At 55.2% G+C, this 24114-nt stretch overlaps 12 non-coding genes across 12 annotated transcripts; all 12 read right to left on the bottom strand.

Annotated features, from left to right (window-relative positions):
• Positions 1-2151: 2151 nt before the first annotated feature.
• Positions 2152-2243, bottom strand: LOC132360978 (small nucleolar RNA SNORD116). The gene has a single exon (XR_009501295.1). It is a non-coding gene; the product is annotated as a small nucleolar RNA SNORD116 (small nucleolar RNA).
• A 389-nt stretch (positions 2244-2632) lies between these two features.
• Positions 2633-2724, bottom strand: LOC132361290 (small nucleolar RNA SNORD116). Its single transcript, XR_009501595.1, has one exon. It is a non-coding gene; the product is annotated as a small nucleolar RNA SNORD116 (small nucleolar RNA).
• Positions 2725-5172: 2448 nt separating this feature from the next.
• Positions 5173-5264, bottom strand: LOC132361569 (small nucleolar RNA SNORD116). Its single transcript, XR_009501847.1, has one exon. It is a non-coding gene; the product is annotated as a small nucleolar RNA SNORD116 (small nucleolar RNA).
• Positions 5265-7692: 2428 nt separating this feature from the next.
• On the bottom strand, positions 7693-7784 carry LOC132360977 (small nucleolar RNA SNORD116). The gene has a single exon (XR_009501294.1). It is a non-coding gene; the product is annotated as a small nucleolar RNA SNORD116 (small nucleolar RNA).
• A 389-nt stretch (positions 7785-8173) lies between these two features.
• Positions 8174-8265, bottom strand: LOC132361289 (small nucleolar RNA SNORD116). Its single transcript, XR_009501594.1, has one exon. It is a non-coding gene; the product is annotated as a small nucleolar RNA SNORD116 (small nucleolar RNA).
• A 2448-nt stretch (positions 8266-10713) lies between these two features.
• Positions 10714-10805, bottom strand: LOC132361568 (small nucleolar RNA SNORD116). The gene has a single exon (XR_009501846.1). It is a non-coding gene; the product is annotated as a small nucleolar RNA SNORD116 (small nucleolar RNA).
• Positions 10806-13230: 2425 nt separating this feature from the next.
• On the bottom strand, positions 13231-13322 carry LOC132360995 (small nucleolar RNA SNORD116). The gene has a single exon (XR_009501312.1). It is a non-coding gene; the product is annotated as a small nucleolar RNA SNORD116 (small nucleolar RNA).
• Positions 13323-13711: 389 nt separating this feature from the next.
• On the bottom strand, positions 13712-13803 carry LOC132361288 (small nucleolar RNA SNORD116). Its single transcript, XR_009501593.1, has one exon. It is a non-coding gene; the product is annotated as a small nucleolar RNA SNORD116 (small nucleolar RNA).
• Positions 13804-16251: 2448 nt separating this feature from the next.
• Positions 16252-16343, bottom strand: LOC132361566 (small nucleolar RNA SNORD116). Its single transcript, XR_009501845.1, has one exon. It is a non-coding gene; the product is annotated as a small nucleolar RNA SNORD116 (small nucleolar RNA).
• A 2425-nt stretch (positions 16344-18768) lies between these two features.
• Positions 18769-18860, bottom strand: LOC132360976 (small nucleolar RNA SNORD116). Its single transcript, XR_009501293.1, has one exon. It is a non-coding gene; the product is annotated as a small nucleolar RNA SNORD116 (small nucleolar RNA).
• Positions 18861-19249: 389 nt separating this feature from the next.
• Positions 19250-19341, bottom strand: LOC132361287 (small nucleolar RNA SNORD116). Its single transcript, XR_009501592.1, has one exon. It is a non-coding gene; the product is annotated as a small nucleolar RNA SNORD116 (small nucleolar RNA).
• A 2448-nt stretch (positions 19342-21789) lies between these two features.
• On the bottom strand, positions 21790-21881 carry LOC132361565 (small nucleolar RNA SNORD116). Its single transcript, XR_009501844.1, has one exon. It is a non-coding gene; the product is annotated as a small nucleolar RNA SNORD116 (small nucleolar RNA).
• Between the last annotated feature and the right edge of the window lie 2233 nt (positions 21882-24114).

Here is a 24114-nt window from a genome sequence, read left to right as displayed (position 1 = left end):
GCACGCCAACACCCCTCTGAGACTCCTTCGGCTGGCCTCGCCTTGCCACACCGTCCTCACTTCAACGGGTATCAGGGATTATACGGATGGCCCCAGGCTGCTGCTGGCATTCCTTCCCTGGCATTCCACCTGGCTCGGGGTGAGAGAACACACGCATGCTTGAGGAGGGTGCACAGGCGCACCGAGGGAAAGGGCGATACCACCCAGCATTGTGTGTTCTATCTCTCCTCAACATTTCATTTACTGTCCATCTTGCCTGTGTGTCCGCAGGCAAACGTGAAAACATCGTGGCACTGGCGCCTTCAGAGCGTGCGGCCATCAGGACAAAGAGTGCCACCGACCAACAACCCCCTGGTCTCGGGCCCTGAAATTCCTCTCCTGAGCAATCTGCCCTCCATCACAGCAAAAGGATGTCTTCCTGATCCCCTGAGACACCCTCAGGACAACTGTGCCCCCTCAGCCTAAGAGCAAGTGCCCTCTATGGGAACAAACACGCGTTTGGCCCTTATGATTAAACACAGTGGACACGCCCTCAAGGGGAGAGATCTTCCATAAGGGAAGGGCCCTTGGCTGAATAAGACGACCTCCATCAAAAGCGGCTCGTAGGGACCCGTGACAAAGGGCACCTGAAGAACCCCTGGACTGATCAAGGGAGACTCACCAGCAGGCATACTTCCTGGTCTCCTGCCAAGCCAGAGGAACTTCCCTAGGACCGCAACCAAAGCTAATGGCAAGGGAGCCATTCCAATGCCCAAAATGGCGGGCCAAACACTTGCAGCAACTGGGTAACTTATCGTAGCACCTTGCACATTCGCATTCTTCCCTTCAAGGACAAGACCTTGGAGAAACCATGAGACCCAGGTCCTCCAGGACCAACGTGTCACCCACAGCCGTGCAATGAGAGAACACACCCAACATCCTGGACCCTTGAACCAGCATGGCTTCTCTGGCTTGAAGCCATGCATGCTGGAGATCACAGGCTCGCAGCACCAGAAGGTGGCAGGACAAAATGACCCCTGCAGCACACATTCACTCCAGCCCTTAAACCTGTAGCGTTTCCTTGGCGGCCGACTCCCTTCTTTCTGCATGGTTGGGCCCAAAGACCTCCGGGAAGAGCTCCAAACCTCAGGGAATGCTATGCCGACCTGGTATAGCAATGACGCTGGGCTGTCCTAAGGAACACCTTAACATCCTCAACATAGGGGCAATGAGGCCACACAGGGACAAAACATCCCAACGGCTCCAAATCGGTCCCAGTGAGAAGACACCATACTGTGCCGTGAAGGCACCATTCGCTGGAACAAGGACCCGCCGTGAAGCACATTGAGAAAGGAGAGGAAAAGGTTGGGATGGTCCACGAATGTGCACCTGTATTCCTTCCCTACACGGGGCTCCAAATGCTCCTGAAGATATCCCAAAAGAGCTCCGGGAACCCTATGTCCACCGACATATCCACCCATACCGATCTATCCACCCAACAGTAAGCCTGTGGGCTTAGCCAACACTCTCCCGTGTATTTCCCGCTCGCCTTGCCTTGCTCTCTCCACCAGGATCCAAACGAATCCACCCCTCACCTAAGTAGCTTGATATCCCCTGGATTTGCCTAAGGCACTTTCCAAACTCTCCACACACAACACACAAGCAGGACACAACCCAAGGAGGCGCCATCAGCGTCGCCCAAATCCCGGGGACAGTGTCCCATTTGATTTCCCCCGACCATCAGGGCAAACCTAAACTATATCCCACCTTCCAAGCTGAACATGACATAGACGCCTGGCCTGGCCAGGACTCCTTCTCTGACCCTGAGTGCAGAGACTTCTGTTTCCTTGCGGGAACAAGGCAACGACCTGAGCTTGAGGGTGGCCTGTAGATCTCAATGGCAAGCCAGAGGAGTACCAGTGGCTCACGCTTCCTTTCGCACCCGCACGCTGACCGCGGCAGGGGATAGCAGTTCTGGCTAGACTCAGGTGCCCAGAGACGTCAAGTTGTCCTTAGCCTTCCCACGTAGATGGACATCCCAGGCTCCTTTCCACATGGCTCTTTCTGCACGAGAAGCCCGCCACCCTCCACTTGAACAATGTTGCTGCGCACGCCCACAGTAGCAAATGCAACATGGACCTCTCCCTAATTTTCCTTTGGGAGCCACGTGCTGGACCTCAGTTAGGATGAGAAGACGGTAGGTATTGCTCATTCATTCTGTTTAGATTTCCAAGGAATGCATTTATGGGAGTCCTCACTGATCCACGCTCCTGCTCAAAGGCTGGACGTGCAAAGTCGCGGACTGTCAGCAAGCTCAATCCTCTCAGCAGTAGGGAGCGGCCAGACTCGAGCCACGGGGCAGGAAGTGCACCCACGTCTCAGGGCATCGGAGCTCGGGTGCCCCAGGAAGAGCCCAGAATGTGACGGTGTAGTCTCGCGGCACAAGTCCCCATGGCCAAACTTCTAGGTTTCTTCAAAGAAGTTCCGTTTACCCCCACAAGGTTTCTACCAGGAACCTTGTCGAGCCAGAGGCGATGCCCTTGGATCACACAGAAAGCTATTGGCATTGGAGATATTCCAATGCCCAAACTGGCAGGGCAAACCCTTGCAGCAACTGGGTTACTTGCCCTGGCGCCTTGTATTTTCGCCCCCAGGCCCGTCAGTGACATGACCGCGGAGAAACCTGAGACCCATTCATTTGTTCAGAGTTCCAAGCAGTGCATTTATGGGAGTCATCATCAATCCACCTGCTCAAAGGCTGCACGTTCAAAGTCGCAGGCTCCACCGCGGGGCAGCCACCGATCTCAATCATGTCAGCAGTCAGGAGTGGCCAGAGGCGACCCACGGGGCTGCAAATGGAGCTAAGGATCATGGCATCAGATCTGGGGTTCCCCTGCAAGAGCCAAGAAGGTGAGGGTGTAGTCTCAGTGCACAAGTCCCCGTGGCCAAACATCTAGGTTTCTGCAAAGAAGTTCCACTCACCACCACAAGATTCCTACGAGGAGCCTCAAGGACTTCACGCCAAAACCACTCTGAGACTCTTTTGCCTTGACTTGCCTCACCTTGCCGCACTCTCCTCACTTCGCCAGGTATCATGGACTATACAGAGGGCCCAATGCTGCTGCAGGTGTTTGTTCCCTGGCACTCCACCACATGCCTCAGGGTGACAGAACACAGGGATGTTTGAGAAAAGTGAACGGGCGCACAGAGGCAAAGGGTGATACCGCCCACCGATGTGCGCTATATCTCCCCTCAACATTTCATTTGCAGTCCATCATGTCTGTGTGTCCACAGCCAAACGTGAATGCATCGTGGCACAGATGCCTTCAGAGCGCACGGGCATCAGCACAAAGAGCACGGCCGTACATCATCCCCCCGGTATGGGCCTTGAACGTTCCTGCCTGAGCCACCTCCCCGCCGACACAGCATAAGGATGTCATCCTGAACGGCTGAGACACCCTCAGGGGAACTGGGATTACTCAGCGTAAAAGCCACTGCCCTCTGGGGAACCAAACCACTCCTGGCGCATACGCTTCCACACAATGGATTCACCCTCAATGGGAAATGTGGTCCCTGAGATCTTCCACAAGGGAACGGCCCTTGGCCAAATGGGACGACCTCCAACAAAAGCCGCTTGTAGGGACCAGTGACAAAACGCACCAGAGAAACTCCTGGACTGAACAATGGAGATTCACCTGCAGCCAGACTTCCTGGCCTGCTGCCAAGACTGGCAACCTACCCTTGGCCCACACACAAAGCTAATGGCATCGGAACCATTCCGACGCCCAACGTGGCGGGGCAAACCCTTGCAGCAATTGTGTAACTTGCAGTGGTGTCTGGTACTTTCACCCTCTGGGCCCATCAGTGACGTGACATTGGGGAAACCCTGAGGCCCAGGTCCTCTACAAGCAACTTGTTACCCACAGCCATGCAACGACAGAACCCAGACAACAGCCTAGACACTTGAACCGGTATGACTTGTCTAGCCTGTGGCCAGGCTCGCCGGTTACCACAGTCTCGACGCACCAGCGGGTGGCAGGAAAAATGACACCCACACCACACATCCTCTCCTGCCCTTAAACCTGCAGCCTTTCCTTGGCAGCCAACTCCCTTGTTTCTGCACGGTGGCACCCAATGACCTCCGGGTAGAGCTCCAATCCTCAGGGAACGCTATGTGGGCCGGGTATAGAAACGATGCCTGGCTGTCCTCAGGAACACCTTCACATCTTCAACACAGGGGGAACGTGGTCAGACAGGGACAAAACACCCCACGGCCTCCAAATCGGCCCCCATGAGGAGACACCATACTGTGCCATGAAGGCAACCATTCGCTGGCACAAGAACCCGCCATGAAGCAAATCGACCAGGGAGAGGAAAGAGGCGGGACAGTCCACAAATGTGCTCCCGTATTCCCTCCCTACACGTGCCTCCAGATGCTCCTGAGGGAATCCCAAATGTGTTCCGGGAACCCCATGGCCACCGTCGATCTATCCACCCACCAGTAAACCTGTGGGCTTAGCCAGCCATCTCACGTGGCTCTTTCACTCGCCTTGCCTTACTCTCTCTCCACCGGGATCCCAACGTGTCACGGCAAGATGCCAGAGCCACCCCTCACCAAAGAAGCTTGCCGTGACCAAGTTTGACTAAGGCATTTTCCAGCCCCTTCACACAGCACACACAAGCAGGACACAACCCGAGGAGGAGCCATCAGATTGGCCAAACTCCCAGGAACAGTGGCCCATTTGATTTCTCCCCTCATCAGGAGAAACCTAAACTGCATCTGGTCTCCCAAGCAGAACATGACAAAGAAGCCTGCCCTAGGCCTGGAATCCTGTTCTGACCCTGAGCCTACAGACTTCTGTTTCTTTGAGGCCACAAGGCAATGACCAGCAGGTGGGGGCAGCCTGTAGAACTCAAGTGCAGGTGGCAGGACGAGCAATGGCTCACGCTTCCTCTCCTACCTGCATGCTGAACCGTGGCAGGGGACAGCAGTCCTGGCTAGACCAAGGAACCCAGAGACGGCACGCTGTCCCAAGCCTTCCCACCTGGATTGGCATCCCAGGCTCCTCTCCCAATGGCTCTTCTCCCCAGGAGATGACCACAACCCTCAACTTGAACAACGTGGCTGTAGACACCCACGGCCGCAAATGCAACGTGAACCTCTCCCTACTTTCCTTTGGGGAGCCACGTGCTGGACCTCAGTTCCAACGAGGAGACGGTAGGGATTTCTCACTCATTTTGTTCAGATTTCCAAGGAATGCATTTGTGGGAGTCATCATCGATCCAAGCACATGCTCAAACGGTGGACATGCAAAGTTGCAGATTCCACCATGGGACGGCCAGCGAGCTGAATCATATCAGCGTACGGAAGTGGCCAGCAGAGCCGAGCCACGGGTCAGGAAATGCAGCCAGTTCTCAGGGCATCAAAGCTCGTGTTCCCCGAGAAAAGACCAGAAGGTGAGGGTGTAGCCCCGGTGCACACGTTCCCATCGCCAAACCTTTAGGTTTAGCAAAGAAGTGTCGCTTACCGCAACAAGGGTTAAAGCAGGATCCTCATGGAATGCACGCCAACACCCCTCTGAGACTCCTTCGGCTGGCCTCGCCTTGCCACACCGTCCTCACTTCAACGGGTATCAGGGATTATACGGATGGCCCCAGGCTGCTGCTGGCATTCCTTCCCTGGCATTCCACCTGGCTCGGGGTGAGAGAACACACGCATGCTTGAGGAGGGTGCACAGGCGCACCGAGGGAAAGGGCGATACCACCCAGCATTGTGTGTTCTATCTCTCCTCAACATTTCATTTACTGTCCATCTTGCCTGTGTGTCCGCAGGCAAACGTGAAAACATCGTGGCACTGGCGCCTTCAGAGCGTGCGGCCATCAGGACAAAGAGTGCCACCGACCAACAACCCCCTGGTCTCGGGCCCTGAAATTCCTCTCCTGAGCAATCTGCCCTCCATCACAGCAAAAGGATGTCTTCCTGATCCCCTGAGACACCCTCAGGACAACTGTGCCCCCTCAGCCTAAGAGCAAGTGCCCTCTATGGGAACAAACACGCGTTTGGCCCTTATGATTAAACACAGTGGACACGCCCTCAAGGGGAGAGATCTTCCATAAGGGAAGGGCCCTTGGCTGAATAAGACGACCTCCATCAAAAGCGGCTCGTAGGGACCCGTGACAAAGGGCACCTGAAGAACCCCTGGACTGATCAAGGGAGACTCACCAGCAGGCATACTTCCTGGTCTCCTGCCAAGCCAGAGGAACTTCCCTAGGACCGCAACCAAAGCTAATGGCAAGGGAGCCATTCCAATGCCCAAAATGGCGGGCCAAACACTTGCAGCAACTGGGTAACTTATCGTAGCACCTTGCACATTCGCATTCTTCCCTTCAAGGACAAGACCTTGGAGAAACCATGAGACCCAGGTCCTCCAGGACCAACGTGTCACCCACAGCCGTGCAATGAGAGAACACACCCAACATCCTGGACCCTTGAACCAGCATGGCTTCTCTGGCTTGAAGCCATGCATGCTGGAGATCACAGGCTCGCAGCACCAGAAGGTGGCAGGACAAAATGACCCCTGCAGCACACATTCACTCCAGCCCTTAAACCTGTAGCGTTTCCTTGGCGGCCGACTCCCTTCTTTCTGCATGGTTGGGCCCAAAGACCTCCGGGAAGAGCTCCAAACCTCAGGGAATGCTATGCCGACCTGGTATAGCAATGACGCTGGGCTGTCCTAAGGAACACCTTAACATCCTCAACATAGGGGCAATGAGGGCACACAGGGACAAAACATCCCAACGGCTGCAAATCGGTCCCAGTGAGAAGACACCATACTGTGCCGTGAAGGCACCATTCGCTGGAACAAGGACCCGCCGTGAAGCACATTGAGAAAGGAGAGGAAAAGGTTGGGATGGTCCACGAATGTGCACCTGTATTCCTTCCCTACACGGGGCTCCAAATGCTCCTGAAGATATCCCAAAAGAGCTCCGGGAACCCTATGTCCACCGACATATCCACCCATACCGATCTATCCACCCAACAGTAAGCCTGTGGGCTTAGCCAACACTCTCCCGTGTATTTCCCGCTCGCCTTGCCTTGCTCTCTCCACCAGGATCCAAACGAATCCACCCCTCACCTAAGTAGCTTGATATCCCCTGGATTTGCCTAAGGCACTTTCCAAACTCTCCACACACAACACACAAGCAGGACACAACCCAAGGAGGCGCCATCAGCGTCGCCCAAATCCCGGGGACAGTGTCCCATTTGATTTCCCCCGACCATCAGGGCAAACCTAAACTATATCCCACCTTCCAAGCTGAACATGACATAGACGCCTGGCCTGGCCAGGACTCCTTCTCTGACCCTGAGTGCAGAGACTTCTGTTTCCTTGCGGGAACAAGGCAACGACCTGAGCTTGAGGGTGGCCTGTAGATCTCAATGGCAAGCCAGAGGAGTACCAGTGGCTCACGCTTCCTTTCGCACCCGCACGCTGACCGCGGCAGGGGATAGCAGTTCTGGCTAGACTCAGGTGCCCAGAGACGTCAAGTTGTCCTTAGCCTTCCCACGTAGATGGACATCCCAGGCTCCTTTCCACATGGCTCTTTCTGCACGAGAAGCCCGCCACCCTCCACTTGAACAATGTTGCTGCGCACGCCCACAGTAGCAAATGCAACATGGACCTCTCCCTAATTTTCCTTTGGGAGCCACGTGCTGGACCTCAGTTAGGATGAGAAGACGGTAGGTATTGCTCATTCATTCTGTTTAGATTTCCAAGGAATGCATTTATGGGAGTCCTCACTGATCCACGCTCCTGCTCAAAGGCTGGACGTGCAAAGTCGCGGACTGTCAGCAAGCTCAATCCTCTCAGCAGTAGGGAGCGGCCAGACTCGAGCCACGGGGCAGGAAGTGCACCCACGTCTCAGGGCATCGGAGCTCGGGTGCCCCAGGAAGAGCCCAGAATGTGACGGTGTAGTCTCGCGGCACAAGTCCCCATGGCCAAACTTCTAGGTTTCTTCAAAGAAGTTCCGTTTACCCCCACAAGGTTTCTACCAGGAACCTTGTCGAGCCAGAGGCGATGCCCTTGGATCACACAGAAAGCTATTGGCATTGGAGATATTCCAATGCCCAAACTGGCAGGGCAAACCCTTGCAGCAACTGGGTTACTTGCCCTGGCGCCTTGTATTTTCGCCCCCAGGCCCGTCAGTGACATGACCGCGGAGAAACCTGAGACCCATTCATTTGTTCAGAGTTCCAAGCAGTGCATTTATGGGAGTCATCATCAATCCACCTGCTCAAAGGCTGCACGTTCAAAGTCGCAGGCTCCACCGCGGGGCAGCCACCGATCTCAATCATGTCAGCAGTCAGGAGTGGCCAGAGGCGACCCACGGGGCTGCAAATGGAGCTAAGGATCATGGCATCAGATCTGGGGTTCCCCTGCAAGAGCCAAGAAGGTGAGGGTGTAGTCTCAGTGCACAAGTCCCCGTGGCCAAACATCTAGGTTTCTGCAAAGAAGTTCCACTCACCACCACAAGGTTCCTACGAGGAGCCTCAAGGACTTCACGCCAAAACCACTCTGAGACTCTTTTGCCTTGACTTGCCTCACCTTGCCGCACTCTCCTCACTTCGCCAGGTATCATGGACTATACAGAGGGCCCAATGCTGCTGCAGGTGTTTGTTCCCTGGCACTCCACCACATGCCTCAGGGTGACAGAACACAGGGATGTTTGAGAAAAGTGAACGGGCGCACAGAGGCAAAGGGTGATACCGCCCACCGATGTGCGCTATATCTCCCCTCAACATTTCATTTGCAGTCCATCATGTCTGTGTGTCCACAGCCAAACGTGAATGCATCGTGGCACAGATGCCTTCAGAGCGCACGGGCATCAGCACAAAGAGCACGGCCGTACATCATCCCCCCGGTATGGGCCTTGAACGTTCCTGCCTGAGCCACCTCCCCGCCGACACAGCATAAGGATGTCATCCTGAACGGCTGAGACACCCTCAGGGGAACTGGGATTACTCAGCGTAAAAGCCACTGCCCTCTGGGGAACCAAACCACTCCTGGCGCATACGCTTCCACACAATGGATTCACCCTCAATGGGAAATGTGGTCCCTGAGATCTTCCACAAGGGAACGGCCCTTGGCCAAATGGGACGACCTCCAACAAAAGCCGCTTGTAGGGACCAGTGACAAAACGCACCAGAGAAACTCCTGGACTGAACAATGGAGATTCACCTGCAGCCAGACTTCCTGGCCTGCTGCCAAGACTGGCAACCTACCCTTGGCCCACACACAAAGCTAATGGCATCGGAACCATTCCGACGCCCAACGTGGCGGGGCAAACCCTTGCAGCAATTGTGTAACTTGCAGTGGTGTCTGGTACTTTCACCCTCTGGGCCCATCAGTGACGTGACATTGGGGAAACCCTGAGGCCCAGGTCCTCTACAAGCAACTTGTTACCCACAGCCATGCAACGACAGAACCCAGACAACAGCCTAGACACTTGAACCGGTATGACTTGTCTAGCCTGTGGCCAGGCTCGCCGGTTACCACAGTCTCGACGCACCAGCGGGTGGCAGGAAAAATGACACCCACACCACACATCCTCTCCTGCCCTTAAACCTGCAGCCTTTCCTTGGCAGCCAACTCCCTTGTTTCTGCACGGTTGCACCCAATGACCTCCGGGTAGAGCTCCAATCCTCAGGGAACGCTATGTGGGCCGGGTATAGAAACGATGCCTGGCTGTCCTCAGGAACACCTTCACATCTTCAACACAGGGGGAACGTGGTCAGACAGGGACAAAACACCCCAAGGCCTCCAAATCGGCCCCCATGAGGAGACACCATACTGTGCCATGAAGGCAACCATTCGCTGGCACAAGAACCCGCCATGAAGCAAATCGACCAGGGAGAGGAAAGAGGCGGGACAGTCCACAAATGTGCTCCCGTATTCCCTCCCTACACGTGCCTCCAGATGCTCCTGAGGGAATCCCAAATGTGTTCCGGGAACCCCATGGCCACCGTCGATCTATCCACCCACCAGTAAACCTGTGGGCTTAGCCAGCCATCTCACGTGTCTCTTTCACTCGCCTTGCCTTACTCTCTCTCCACCGGGATCCCAACGTGTCACGGCAAGATGCCAGAGCCACCCCTCACCAAAGAAGCTTGCCGTGACCAAGTTTGACTAAGGCATTTTCCAGCCCCTTCACACAGCACACACAAGCAGGACACAACCCGAGGAGGAGCCATCAGATTGGCCAAACTCCCAGGAACAGTGGCCCATTTGATTTCTCCCCTCAGCAGGAGAAACCTAAACTGCATCTGGTCTCCCAAGCAGAACATGACAAAGAAGCCTGCCCTAGGCCTGGAATCCTGTTCTGACCCTGAGCCTACAGACTTCTGTTTCTTTGAGGCCACAAGGCAATGACCAGCAGGTGGGGGCAGCCTGTAGAACTCAAGTGCAGGTGGCAGGACGAGCAATGGCTCACGCTTCCTCTCCTACCTGCATGCTGAACCGTGGCAGGGGACAGCAGTCCTGGCTAGACCAAGGAACCCAGAGACGGCATGCTGTCCCAAGCCTTCCCACCTGGATTGACATCCCAGGCTCCTTTCCCAATGGCTCTTCTCCCCAGGAGATGACCACAACCCTCAACTTGAACAACGTGGCTGTAGACACCCACGGCCGCAAATGCAACGTGAACCTCTCCCTACTTTCCTTTGGGGAGCCACGTGCTGGACCTCAGTTCCAACGAGGAGACGGTAGGGATTTCTCACTCATTTTGTTCAGATTTCCAAGGAATGCATTTGTGGGAGTCATCATCGATCCAAGCACATGCTCAAACGGTGGACATGCAAAGTTGCAGATTCCACCATGGGACGGCCAGCGAGCTGAATCATATCAGCGTACGGAAGTGGCCAGAGCCGAGCCACGGGTTAGGAAATGCAGCCAGTTCTCAGGGCATCAAAGCTCGTGTTCCCCGAGAAAAGACCAGAAGGTGAGGGTGTAGCCCCGGTGCACACGTTCCCATCGCCAAACCTTTAGGTTTAGCAAAGAAGTGTCGCTTACCGCAACAAGGGTTAAAGCAGGATCCTCATGGAATGCACGCCAACACCCCTCTGAGACTCCTTCGGCTGGCCTCGCCTTGCCACACCGTCCTCACTTCAACGGGTATCAGGGATTATACGGATGGCCCCAGGCTGCTGCTGGCATTCCTTCCCTGGCATTCCACCTGGCTCGGGGTGAGAGAACACACGCATACTTGAGGAGGGTGCACAGGCGCACCGAGGGAAAGGGCGATACCACCCAGCATTGTGTGTTCTATCTCTCCTCAACATTTCATTTACTGTCCATCTTGCCTGTGTGTCCGCAGGCAAACGTGAAAGCATCGTGGCACTGGCGCCTTCAGAGCGTGCGGCCATCAGGACAAAGAGTGCCACCGACCAACAACCCCCTGGTCTCGGGCCCTGAAATTCCTCTCCTGAGCAATCTGCCCTCCATCACAGCAAAAGGATGTCTTCCTGATCCCCTGAGACACCCTCAGGACAACTGTGCCCCCTCAGCCTAAGAGCAAGTGCCCTCTATGGGAACAAACACGCGTTTGGCCCTTATGATTAAACACAGTGGACACGCCCTCAAGGGGAGAGATCTTCCATAAGGGAAGGGCCCTTGGCTGAATAAGACAACCTCCATCAAAAGCGGCTCGTAGGGACCCGTGACAAAGGGCACCTGAAGAACCCCTGGACTGATCAAGGGAGACTCACCAGCAGGCATACTTCCTGGTCTCCTGCCAAGCCAGAGGAACTTCCCTAGGACCGCAACCAAAGCTAATGGCAAGGGAGCCATTCCAATGCCCAAAATGGCGGGCCAAACACTTGCAGCAACTGGGTAACTTATCGTAGCACCTTGCACATTCGCATTCTTCCCTTCAAGGACAAGACCTTGGAGAAACCATGAGACCCAGGTCCTCCAGAACCAACGTGTCACCCACAGCCGTGCAATGAGAGAACGCACCCAACATCCTGGACCCTTGAACCGGCATGGCTTCTCTGGCTTGAAGCCATGCATGCTGGAGATCACAGGCTCGCAGCACCAGAAGGTGGCAGGACAAAATGACCCCTGCAGCACACATTCACTCCAGCCCTTAAACCTGTAGCGTTTCCTTGGCGGCCGACTCCCTTCTTTCTGCATGGTTGGGCCCAAAGACCTCCGGGAAGAGCTCCAAACCTCAGGGAATGCTATGCCGACCTGGTATAGCAATGACGCTGGGCTGTCCTAAGGAACACCTTAACATCCTCAACATAGGGGCAATGAGGCCACACAGGGACAAAACATCCCAACGGCTCCAAATCGGTCCCAGTGAGAAGACACCATACTGTGCCGTGAAGGCACCATTCGCTGGAACAAGGACCCGCCGTGAAGCACATTGAGAAAGGAGAGGAAAAGGTTGGGATGGTCCACGAATGTGCACCTGTATTCCTTCCCTACACGGGGCTCCAAATGCTCCTGAAGATATCCCAAAAGAGCTCCGGGAACCCTATGTCCACCGACATATCCACCCATACCGATCTATCCACCCAACAGTAAGCCTGTGGGCTTAGCCAACACTCTCCCGTGTATTTCCCGCTCGCCTTGCCTTGCTCTCTCCACCAGGATCCAAACGAATCCACCCCTCACCTAAGTAGCTTGATATCCCCTGGATTTGCCTAAGGCACTTTCCAAACTCTCCACACACAACACACAAGCAGGAGACAACCCAAGGAGGCGCCATCAGCGTCGCCCAAATCCCGGGGACAGTGGCCCATTTGATTTCCCCTGACCATCAGGGAAAACCTAAACTATATCTCACCTTCCAAGCTGAACATGACATAGACGCCTGGCCTGGCCAGGACTCCTTCTCTGACCCTGAGTGCAGAGACTTCTGTTTCCTTGCGGGAACAAGGCAACGACCTGAGCTTGAGGGTGGCCTGTAGATCTCAATGGCAAGCCAGAGGAGTACCAGTGGCTCACGCTTCCTTTCGCACCCGCACGCTGACCGCGGCAGGGGATAGCAGTTCTGGCTAGACTCAGGTGCCCAGAGACGTCAAGTTGTCCTTAGCCTTCCCACGTAGATGGACATCCCAGGCTCCTTTCCACATGGCTCTTTCTGCACGAGAAGCCCGCCACCCTCCACTTGAACAATGTTGCTGCGCACGCCCACAGTAGCAAATGCAACATGGACCTCTCCCTAATTTTCCTTTGGGAGCCACGTGCTGGACCTCAGTTAGGATGAGAAGACGGTAGGTATTGCTCATTCATTCTGTTTAGATTTCCAAGGAATGCATTTATGGGAGTCCTCACAGATCCACGCTCCTGCTCAAAGGCTGGACGTGCAAAGTCACGGACTGTCAGCAAGCTCAATCCTCTCAGCAGTAGGGAGCGGCCAGACTCGAGCCACGGGGCAGGAAGTGCACCCACGTCTCAGGGCATCGGAGCTCGGGTGCCCCAGGAAGAGCCCAGAATGTGACGGTGTAGTCTCGCGGCACAAGTCCCCGTGGCCAAACTTCTAGGTTTCTTCAAAGAAGTTCCGTTTACCCCCACAAGGTTTCTACCAGGAACCTTGTCGAGCCAGAGGCGATGCCCTTGGATCACACAGAAAGCTATTGGCATTGGAGATATTCCAATGCCCAAACTGGCAGGGCAAACCCTTGCAGCAACTGGGTTACTTGCCCTGGCGCCTTGTATTTTCGCCCCCAGGCCCGTCAGTGACATGACCGCGGAGAAACCTGAGACCCATTCATTTGTTCAGAGTTCCAAGCAGTGCATTTATGGGAGTCATCATCAATCCACCTGCTCAAAGGCTGCACGTTCAAAGTCGCAGGCTCCACCACGGGGCAGCCACCGATCTCAATCATGTCAGCAGTCAGGAGTGGCCAGAGGCGACCCACGGGGCTGCAAATGGAGCTAAGGATCATGGCATCAGATCTGGGGTTCCCCTGCAAGAGCCAAGAAGGTGAGGGTGTAGTCTCAGTGCACAAGTCCCCGTGGCCAAACATCTAGGTTTCTGCAAAGAAGTTCCACTCACCACCACAAGGTTCCTACGAGGAGCCTCAAGGACTTCACGCCAAAACCACTCTGAGACTCTTTTGCCTTGACTTGCCTCACCTTGCCGCACTCTCCTCACTTCGCCAGGTATCATGGACTATACAGAGGGCCCAATGCTGCTGCAGGTGTTTGTTCCCTGGCACTCCACCACATGCCTCAGGGTGACAGAACACAGGGATGTTTGAGAAAAGTGAACGGGCGCACAGAGGCAAAGGGTGATACCGCCCACCGATGTGCGCTATATCTCCCCTCAACATTTCATTTGCAGTCCATCATGTCTGTGTGTCCACAGCCAAACGTGAATGCATCGTGGCACAGATGCCTTCAGAGTGCACGGGCATCAGCACAAAGAGCATGGCCGTCCATCAACCCCCTGGTATGGGCCTTGAACTTTCCTGCCTGAGCCACCTCCCCGCCGACACAGCATAAGGATGTCATCCTGCACTGCTGAGACACCCTCAGGGGAACTGGGATTACTCAGCGTAAAAGCCACTGCCCTCTGGGGAACCAAACCACTCCTGGCGCATACGCTTCCACACAATGGATTCACCCTCAAGGGGAAATGTGGTCCCTGAGATCTTCCACAAGGGAACGGCCCTTGGCCAAATGGGACGACCTCCAACAAAAGCAGCTTGTAGGGACCGGTGACAAAACGCACCAGAGGAACTCCTGGACTGAACAATGGAGATTCACCTGCAGCCAGACTTCCTGGCCTGCTGCCAAGACTGGCAACCTACCCTTGGCCCACGCACAAAGCTAATGGCATCGGAACCATTCCGACGCCCAACGTGGCGGGGCAAACCCTTGCAGCAATTGTGTAACTTGCAGTGGTGTCTGGTACTTTCACCCTCTGGGCCCATCAGTGACGTGACATTGGGGAAATCCTGAGGCCCAGGTCCTCTACAAGCAACTTGTTACCCACAGCCATGCAACGACAGAACCCAGACAACAGCCTAGACACTTGAACTGGTATGACTTGTCTAGCCTGTGGCCAGGCTCGCCGGTTACCACAGTCTCGACGCACCAGCGGGTGGCAGGAAAAATGACACCCACACCACACATCCTCTCCTGCCCTTAAACCTGCAGCCTTTCCTTGGCAGCCAACTCCCTTGTTTCTGCACGGTGGCACCCAATGACCTCCGGGTAGAGCTCCAATCCTCAGGGAACGCTATGTGGGCCGGGTATAGAAACGATGCCTGGCTGTCCTCAGGAACACCTTCACATCTTCAACACAGGGGGAACGTGGTCAGACAGGGACAAAACACCCCAAGGCCTCCAAATCGGCCCCCATGAGAAGACACCATACTGTGCCATGAAGGCAACCATTCGCTGGCACAAGAACCCGCCATGAAGCAAATCGACCAGGGAGAGGAAAGAGGCGGGACAGTCCACAAATGTGCTCCCGTATTCCCTCCCTACACGTGCCTCCAGATGCTCCTGAGGGAATCCCAAATGTGTTCCGGGAACCCCATGGCCACCGTCGATCTATCCACCCACCAGTAAACCTGTGGGCTTAGCCAGCCATCTCACGTGGCTCTTTCACTCGCCTTGCCTTACTCTCTCTCCACCGGGATCCCAACGTGTCACGGCAAGATGCCAGAGCCACCCCTCACCAAAGAAGCTTGCCGTGACCAAGTTTGACTAAGGCATTTTCCAGCCCCTTCACACAGCACACACAAGCAGGACACAACCCGAGGAGGAGCCATCAGATTGGCCAAACTCCCAGGAACAGTGGCCCATTTGATTTCTCCCCTCAGCAGGAGAAACCTAAACTGCATCTGGTCTCCCAAGCAGAACATGACAAAGAAGCCTGCCCTAGGCCTGGAATCCTGTTCTGACCCTGAGCCTACAGACTTCTGTTTCTTTGAGGCCACAAGGCAATGACCAGCAGGTGGGGGCAGCCTGTAGAACTCAAGTGCAGGTGGCAGGACGAGCAATGGCTCACGCTTCCTCTCCTACCTGCATGCTGAACCGTGGCAGGGGACAGCAGTCCTGGCTAGACCAAGGAACCCAGAGACGGCATGCTGTCCCAAGCCTTCCCACCTGGATTGGCATCCCAGGCTCCTTTCCCAATGGCTCTTCTCCCCAGGAGATGACCACAACCCTCAACTTGAACAACGTGGCTGAAGACACCCACGGCCGCAAATGCAACGTGAACCTCTCCCTACTTTCCTTTGGGGAGCCACGTGCTGGACCTCAGTTCCAACGAGGAGACGGTAGGGATTTCTCACTCATTTTGTTCAGATTTCCAAGGAATGCATTTGTGGGAGTCATCATCGATCCAAGCACATGCTCAAACGGTGGACATGCAAAGTTGCAGATTCCACCATGGGACGGCCAGCGAGCTGAATCATATCAGCGTACGGAAGTGGCCAGAGCCGAGCCACGGGTTAGGAAATGCAGCCAGTTCTCAGGGCATCAAAGCTCGTGTTCCCCGAGAAAAGACCAGAAGGTGAGGGTGTAGCCCCGGTGCACACGTTCCCATCGCCAAACCTTTAGGTTTAGCAAAGAAGTGTCGCTTACCGCAACAAGGGTTAAAGCAGGATCCTCATGGAATGCACGCCAACACCCCTCTGAGACTCCTTCGGCTGGCCTCGCCTTGCCACTCCGTCCTCACTTCAACGGGTATCAGGGATTATACGGATGGCCCCAGGCTGCTGCTGGCATTCCTTCCCTGGCATTCCACCTGGCTCGGGGTGAGAGAACACACGCATGCTTGAGGAGGGTGCACAGGCGCACCGAGGGAAAGGGCGATACCACCCAGCATTGTGTGTTCTATCTCTCCTCAACATTTCATTTACTGTCCATCTTGCCTGTGTGTCCGCAGGCAAACGTGAAAGCATCGTGGCACTGGCGCCTTCAGAGCGTGCGGCCATCAGGACAAAGAGTGCCACCGACCAACAACCCCCTGGTCTCGGGCCCTGAAATTCCTCTCCTGAGCAATCTGCCCTCCATCACAGCAAAAGGATGTCTTCCTGATCCCCTGAGACACCCTCAGGACAACTGTGCCCCCTCAGCCTAAGAGCAAGTGCCCTCTATGGGAACAAACACGCGTTTGGCCCTTATGATTAAACACAGTGGACACGCCCTCAAGGGGAGAGATCTTCCATAAGGGAAGGGCCCTTGGCTGAATAAGACGACCTCCATCAAAAGCGGCTCGAAGGGACCCGTGACAAAGGGCACCTGAAGAACCCCTGGACTGATCAAGGGAGACTCACCAGCAGGCATACTTCCTGGTCTCCTGCCAAGCCAGAGGAACTTCCCTAGGACCGCAACCAAAGCTAATGGCAAGGGAGCCATTCCAATGCCCAAAATGGCGGGCCAAACACTTGCAGCAACTGGGTAACTTATCGTAGCACCTTGCACATTCGCATTCTTCCCTTCAAGGACAAGACCTTGGAGAAACCATGAGACCCAGGTCCTCCAGAACCAACGTGTCACCCACAGCCGTGCAATGAGAGAATGCACCCAACATCCTGGACCCTTGAACCGGCATGGCTTCTCTGGCTTGAAGCCATGCATGCTGGAGATCACAGGCTCGCAGCACCAGAAGGTGGCAGGACAAAATGACCCCTGCAGCACACATTCACTCCAGCCCTTAAACCTGTAGCGTTGCCTTGGCGGCCGACTCCCTTCTTACTGCATGGTTGGGCCCAAAGACCTCCGGGAAGAGCTCCAAACCTCAGGGAATGCTATGCCGACCTGGTATAGCAATGACGCTGGGCTGTCCTAAGGAACACCTTAACATCCTCAACATAGGGGCAATGAGGCCACACAGGGACAAAACATCCCAACGGCTCCAAATCGGTCCCAGTGAGAAGACACCATACTGTGCCGTGAAGGCACCATTCGCTGGAACAAGGACCCGCCGTGAAGCACATTGAGAAAGGAGAGGAAAAGGTTGGGATGGTCCACGAATGTGCACCTGTATTCCTTCCCTACACGGGGCTCCAAATGCTCCTGAAGATATCCCAAAAGAGTTCCGGGAACCCTATGTCCACCGACATATCCACCCATACCGATCTATCCACCCAACAGTAAGCCTGTGGGCTTAGTCAACACTCTCCCGTGTATTTCCCGCTTGCCTTGCCTTGCTCTCTCCACCAGGATCCAAACGAATCCACCCCTCACCTAAGTAGCTTGATATCCCCTGGATTTGCCTAAGGCACTTTCCAAACTCTCCACACACAACACACAAGCAGGACACAACCCAAGGAGGCGCCATCAGCGTCGCCCAAATCCCGGGGACAGTGGCCCATTTGATTTCCCCCGACCATCAGGGCAAACCTAAACTATATCCCACCTCCCAAGCTGAACATGACATAGACGCCTGGCCTGGCCAGGACTCCTTCTCTGACCCTGAGTGCAGAGACTTCTGTTTCCTTGCGGGAACAAGGCAACGACCTGAGCTTGAGGGTGGCCTGTAGATCTCAATGGCAAGCCAGAGGAGTACCAGTGGCTCACGCTTCCTTTCGCACCCGCACGCTGACCGCGGCAGGGGATAGCAGTTCTGGCTAGACTCAGGTGCCCAGAGACGTCAAGTTGTCCTTAGCCTTCCCACGTAGATGGACATCCCAGGCTCCTTTCCACATGGCTCTTTCTGCACGAGAAGCCCGCCACCCTCCACTTGAACAATGTTGCTGTGCACGCCCACAGTAGCAAATGCAACATGGACCTCTCCCTAATTTTCCTTTGGGAGCCACGTGCTGGACCTCAGTTAGGATGAGAAGACGGTAGGTATTGCTCATTCATTCTGTTTAGATTTCCAAGGAATGCATTTATGGGAGTCCTCACTGATCCACGCTCCTGCTCAAAGGCTGGACGTGCAAAGTCGCGGACTGTCAGCAAGCTCAATCCTCTCAGCAGTAGGGAGCGGCCAGACTCGAGCCACGGGGCAGGAAGTGCACCCACGTCTCAGGGCATCGGAGCTCGGGTGCCCCAGGAAGAGCCCAGAATGTGACGGTGTAGTCTCGTGGCACAAGTCCCCGTGGCCAAACTTCTAGGTTTCTTCAAAGAAGTTCCGTTTACCCCCACAAGGTTCCTACCAGGAACCTTGTCGAGCCAGAGGCGATGCCCTTGGATCACACAGAAAGCTATTGGCATCGGAGATATTCCAATGCCCAAACTGGCAGGGCAAACCCTTGCAGCAACTGGGTTACTTGCCCTGGCGCCTTGTATTTTCGCCCCCAGGCCCGTCAGTGACATGACCGCGGAGAAACCTGAGACCCATTCATTTGTTCAGAGTTCCAAGCAGTGCATTTATGGGAGTCATCATCAATCCACCTGCTCAAAGGCTGCACGTTCAAAGTCGCAGGCTCCACTGCGGGGCAGCCACCGATCTCAATCATGTCAGCAGTCAGGAGTGGCCAGAGGCGACCCACGGGGCTGCAAATGGAGCTAAGGATCATGGCATCAGATCTGGGGTTCCCCTGCAAGAGCCAAGAAGGTGAGGGTGTAGTCTCAGTGCACAAGTCCCCGTGGCCAAACATCTAGGTTTCTGCAAAGAAGTTCCATTCACCACCACAAGGTTCCTACGAGGAGCCTCAAGGACTTCACGCCAAAACCACGCTGAGACTCTTTTGCCTTGACTTGCCTCACCTTGCCGCACTCTCCTCACTTCGCCAGGTATCATGGACTATACAGAGGGCCCAATGCTGCTGCAGGTGTTTGTTCCCTGGCACTCCACCACATGCCTCAGGGTGACAGAACACAGGGATGTTTGAGAAAAGTGAACGGGCGCACAGAGGCAAAGGGTGATACCGCCCACTGACGTGCGCTATATCTCCCCTCAACATTTCATTTGCAGTCCATCATGTCTGTGTGTCCACAGCCAAACGTGAATGCATCGTGGCACAGATGCCTTCAGAGCGCACGGGCATCAGCACAAAGAGCACAGTCGTCCATCAACGCCCCGGTATGGGCCTTGAACTTTCCTGCCTGAGCCACCTCCCCGCCGACACAGCATAAGGATGTCATCCTGAACTGCTGAGACACCCTCAGGGGAACTGGGATTACTCAGCGTAAGAGCCACTGCCCTCTGGGGAACGAAACCACTCCTGGCGCATACGCTTCCACACAATGGATTCACCCGCAAGGGGAAATGTGGTCCCTGAGATCTTCCACAAGGGAACGGCCCTTGGCCAAATGGGACGACCTCCAACAAAAGCAGCTTGTAGGGACCGGTGACAAAACGCACCAGAGGAACTCCTGGACTGAACAATGGAGATTCACCTGCAGCCAGACTTCCTGGCCTGCTGCCAAGACTGGCAACCTACCCTTGGCCCACACACAAAGCTAATGGCATCGGAACCATTCCGACGCCCAACGTGGCGGGGCAATCCCTTGCAGCAATTGTGTAACTTACAGTGGTGTCTGGTACTTTCACCCTCTGGGCCCATCAGTGACGTGACATTGGGGAAACCCTGAGGCCCAGGTCCTCTACAAGCAACTTGTTACCCACAGCCATGCAACGACAGAACCCAGACAACAGCCTAGACACTTGAACCGGTATGACTTGTCTAGCCTGTGGCCAGGCTCGCCGGTTACCACAGTCTCGACGCACCAGCGGGTGGCAGGAAAAATGACACCCACACCACACATCCTCTCCTGCCCTTAAACCTGCAGCCTTTCCTTGGCAGCCAACTCCCTTGTTTCTGCACGGTGGCACCCAATGACCTCCGGGTAGAGCTCCAATCCTCAGGGAACGCTATGTGGGCCGGGTATAGAAACGATGCCTGGCTGTCCTCAGGAACACCTTCACATCTTCAACACAGGGGGAACGTGGTCAGACAGGGACAAAACACCCCAAGGCCTCCAAATCGGCCCCCATGAGAAGACACCATACTGTGCCATGAAGGCAACCATTCGCTGGCACAAGAACCCGCCATGAAGCAAATCGACCAGGGAGAGGAAAGAGGCGGGACAGTCCACAAATGTGCTCCCGTATTCCCTCCCTACACGTGCCTCCAGATGCTCCTGAGGGAATCCCAAATGTGTTCCGGGAACCCCATGGCCACCGTCGATCTATCCACCCACCAGTAAACCTGTGGGCTTAGCCAGCCATCTCACGTGGCTCTTTCACTCGCCTTGCCTTACTCTCTCTCCACCGGGATCCCAACGTGTCACGGCAAGATGCCAGAGCCACCCCTCACCAAAGAAGCTTGCCGTGACCAAGTTTGACTAAGGCATTTTCCAGCCCCTTCACACAGCACACACAAGCAGGACACAACCCGAGGAGGAGCCATCAGATTGGCCAAACTCCCAGGAACAGTGGCCCATTTGATTTCTCCCCTCAGCAGGAGAAACCTAAACTGCATCTGGTCTCCCAAGCAGAACATGACAAAGAAGCCTGCCCTAGGCCTGGAATCCTGTTCTGACCCTGAGCCTACAGACTTCTGTTTCTTTGAAGCCACAAGGCAATGACCAGCAGGTGGGGGCAGCCTGTAGAACTCAAGTGCAGGTGGCAGGACGAGCAATGGCTCACGCTTCCTCTCCTACCTGCATGCTGAACCGTGGCAGGGGACAGCAGTCCTGGCTAGACCAAGGAACCCAGAGACGGCACGCTGTCCCAAGCCTTCCCACCTGGATTGGCATCCCAGGCTCCTTTCCCAATGGCTCTTCTCCCCAGGAGATGACCACAACCCTCAACTTGAACAACGTGGCTGTAGACACCCACGGCCGCAAATGCAACGTGAACCTCTCCCTACTTTCCTTTGGGGAGCCACGTGCTGGACCTCAGTTCCAACGAGGAGACGGTAGGGATTTCTCACTCATTTTGTTCAGATTTCCAAGGAATGCATTTGTGGGAGTCATCATCGATCCAAGCACATGCTCAAACGGTGGACATGCAAAGTTGCAGATTCCACCATGGGACGGCCAGCGAGCTGAATCATATCAGCGTTACGGAAGTGGCCAGCAGAGCCGAGCCACGGGTCAGGAAATGCAGCCAGTTCTCAGGGCATCAAAGCTCGTGTTCCCCGAGAAAAGACCAGAAGGTGAGGGTGTAGCCCCGGTGCACACGTTCCCATCGCCAAACCTTTAGGTTTAGCAAAGAAGTGTCGCTTACCGCAACAAGGGTTAAAGCAGGATCCTCATGGAATGCATGCCAACACCCCTCTGAGACTCCTTCGGCTGGCCTCGCCTTGCCACACCGTCCTCACTTCAATGGGTATCAGGGATTATACGGATGGCCCCAGGCTGCTGCTGGCATTCCTTCCCTGGCATTCCACCTGGCTCGGGGTGAGAGAACACACGCATGCTTGAGGAGGGTGCACAGGCGCACCGAGGGAAAGGGCGATACCACCCAGCATTGTGTGTTCTATCTCTCCTCAACATTTCATTTACTGTCCATCTTGCCTGTGTGTCCGCAGGCAAACGTGAAAGCATCGTGGCACTGGCGCCTTCAGAGCGTGCGGCCATCAGGACAAAGAGTGCCACCGACCAACAACCCCCTGGTCTCGGGCCCTGAAATTCCTCTCCTGAGCAATCTGCCCTCCATCACAGCAAAAGGATGTCTTCCTGATCCCCTGAGACACCCTCAGGACAACTGTGCCCCCTCAGCCTAAGAGCAAGTGCCCTCTATGGGAACAAACACGCGTTTGGCCCTTATGATTAAACACAGTGGACACGCCCTCAAGGGGAGAGATCTTCCATAAGGGAAGGGCCCTTGGCTGAATAAGACGACCTCCATCAAAAGCGGCTCGAAGGGACCCATGACAAAGGGCACCTGAAGAACCCCTGGACTGATCAAGGGAGACTCACCAGCAGGCATACTTCCTGGTCTCCTGCCAAGCCAGAGGAACTTCCCTAGGACCGCAACCAAAGCTAATGGCAAGGGAGCCATTCCAATGCCCAAAATGGCGGGCCAAACACTTGCAGCAACTGGGTAACTTATCGTAGCACCTTGCACATTCGCATTCTTCCCTTCAAGGACAAGACCTTGGAGAAACCATGAGACCCAGGTCCTCCAGAACCAACGTGTCACCCACAGCCGTGCAATGAGAGAACGCACCCAACATCCTGGACCCTTGAACCGGCATGGCTTCTCTGGCTTGAAGCCATGCATGCTGGAGATCACAGGCTCGCAGCACCAGAAGGTGGCAGGACAAAATGACCCCTGCAGCACACATTCACTCCAGCCCTTAAACCTGTAGCGTTGCCTTGGCGGCCGACTCCCTTCTTACTGCATGGTTGGGCCCAAAGACCTCCGGGAAGAGCTCCAAACCTCAGGGAATGCTATGCCGACCTGGTATAGCAATGACGCTGGGCTGTCCTAAGGAACACCTTAACATCCTCAACATAGGGGCAATGAGGCCACACAGGGACAAAACATCCCAACGGCTCCAAATCGGTCCCAGTGAGAAGACACCATACTGTGCCGTGAAGGCACCATTCGCTGGAACAAGGACCCGCCGTGAAGCACATTGAGAAAGGAGAGGAAAAGGTTGGGATGGTCCACGAATGTGCACCTGTATTCCTTCCCTACACGGGGCTCCAAATGCTCCTGAAGATATCCCAAAAGAGTTCCGGGAACCCTATGTCCACCGACATATCCACCCATACCGATCTATCCACCCAACAGTAAGCCTGTGGGCTTAGTCAACACTCTCCCGTGTATTTCCCGCTTGCCTTGCCTTGCTCTCTCCACCAGGATCCAAACGAATCCACCCCTCACCTAAGTAGCTTGATATCCCCTGGATTTGCCTAAGGCACTTTCCAAACTCTCCACACACAACACACAAGCAGGACACAACCCAAGGAGGCGCCATCAGCGTCGCCCAAATCCCGGGGACAGTGGCCCATTTGATTTCCCCCGACCATCAGGGCAAACCTAAACTATATCCCACCTCCCAAGCTGAACATGACATAGACGCCTGGCCTGGCCAGGACTCCTTCTCTGACCCTGAGTGCAGAGACTTCTGTTTCCTTGCGGGAACAAGGCAACGACCTGAGCTTGAGGGTGGCCTGTAGATCTCAATGGCAAGCCAGAGGAGTACCAGTGGCTCATGCTTCCTTTCGCACCCGCACGCTGACCGCGGCAGGGGATAGCAGTTCT

The sequence above is a fragment of the Balaenoptera ricei genome, chromosome 2 (genome assembly GCF_028023285.1).
Source record: "Balaenoptera ricei isolate mBalRic1 chromosome 2, mBalRic1.hap2, whole genome shotgun sequence".
NCBI lineage: Eukaryota > Metazoa > Chordata > Mammalia > Artiodactyla > Balaenopteridae > Balaenoptera > Balaenoptera ricei.
The sequence above is the reverse complement of the archived record's forward strand: the minus strand, read 5'-3'. Positions and strand labels throughout refer to the sequence as shown.